The following is a 1,629-nucleotide window of genomic DNA, read 5'->3' as shown; positions in this document are numbered from 1 at the left end:
ATAATAATGTAATGGAATTAAACAGACATTTAGAGTGAATATATAATTATTGAAACTCTGTGATCGAATTAAACAGACATGTAGAGTGAAAAGTTTAATTATTGAAATACTCTGATGGAATTAAACAGGCAGAATGAGTAATTTAATTATTGTAACACTGTAATGGAATTAAACAGACCGTTAGAGTGAGTAGTTTAGTTATTGTAACGCTGTGATGGAATTAAGGAGACAGATAAAGTGAGTAGTTTAAGTATTGTAACACTGTGATGGAATCAAACTGACAGAGTGAGTAGTTTAATCATTGTAACACTTTGATGAAATGAAACAGATAGTTGGAGTGAGAAGTTTAATTATTGTAACACTGTGATGGAATTAAACAGTTTGAATGAGTATCTTAAATATTGACACACTTTGATAGAATTAAACAGTTAGATTGAGTAATTTAATTATTAAAACACTTTGATGAAATGAAACAGACAGTTAGCGTGAGTAGTATAATTACTGTAACACTGTGATGGAATTAAACAGACAGAGTGAGTTGTTTAATTATTTTAACACTGTGGTGGAATTAAACAGTCAGAGTGAGTAGTTTAATTATTGTAACACTGTGATTGAATTAAACAGTCAGAGTGAGTAGTTTAATTATTGTAACACTGTGATGGAATTAAACAGACAGTTAGAGCGAGTAGTTTAATTATTGTTACACTGTGATGGAATTAAGCAGACAGCTAAAGTGAGTAGTTTAACTATTGTAACAATGTGGTGGAATTAAACAGACCATTAACGTGAGTAGTTTAATTATGGTAACACTGTGATTGAATTAAGGAGACAGATAAAGTGAGTAGTTTAATTTTTATAACTCTGTGATGGAATCAAACTGACAGAGTGAGTAATTTAATTATTGTAATACTGTAATGGAAATAAACAGACCGTTAGAGTGAGTAGTTTAATTATTTTAACACTGTGATGGAATTAAACGGACAGTTAGAGCGAGTAGTTTAATTATTGCAACACTGTGATGGAATTAAAGAGACAGTTAGAACGAATAGTTTAATGATTGTAACACTGTGTTGGAAGTAAACAGACAGTTAGAGTGAATAGATTAAGTATTAAAATACAGTGATGGAATTAAACAGACAATTAGAGTGAGTAGTTTATTTATTGTAACACTGCGATGGAATCAAACAGACAGAGTGAGTAGTTTATTTATTGTAACACACTCATGGAATCAAACACACCGTTAGAGTGAGTAGTTTAATTTTTGTAACATTTTGATGGAATTAAACAGATAATTAGAGCGAGAAGTTTAATTATTGAAATACTGTGATGGAATTAAGCAGACAGTTAGAATGAGTAGTTTAAATATTGTGACACTGTGGTATGATCAAACAGATAATTAGAGTGAGTAGTTTAATTATTGTAACACTGTGATGGAATTAAGCAGACAGATAAAGTGAGTAGTTTAATTATTGTAACACTGTGATGAAATGAAACAGATAGTTAGAGTGAGAAGTTTAGTTATTGTAACACTGTGATGGAATTAAGCAGACAGATAAAGTGAGTATTTTAATTATTGTAACACTGTGGTATGATTAAACAGATAATTAGAGTGAGTAGTTTAATTATTGT

This window comes from Limulus polyphemus, unplaced genomic scaffold (genome assembly GCF_000517525.1).
Source record: "Limulus polyphemus unplaced genomic scaffold, Limulus_polyphemus-2.1.2 Scaffold4700, whole genome shotgun sequence".
NCBI lineage: Eukaryota > Metazoa > Arthropoda > Merostomata > Xiphosura > Limulidae > Limulus > Limulus polyphemus.
Note: the sequence above shows the minus strand (reverse complement) of the source record.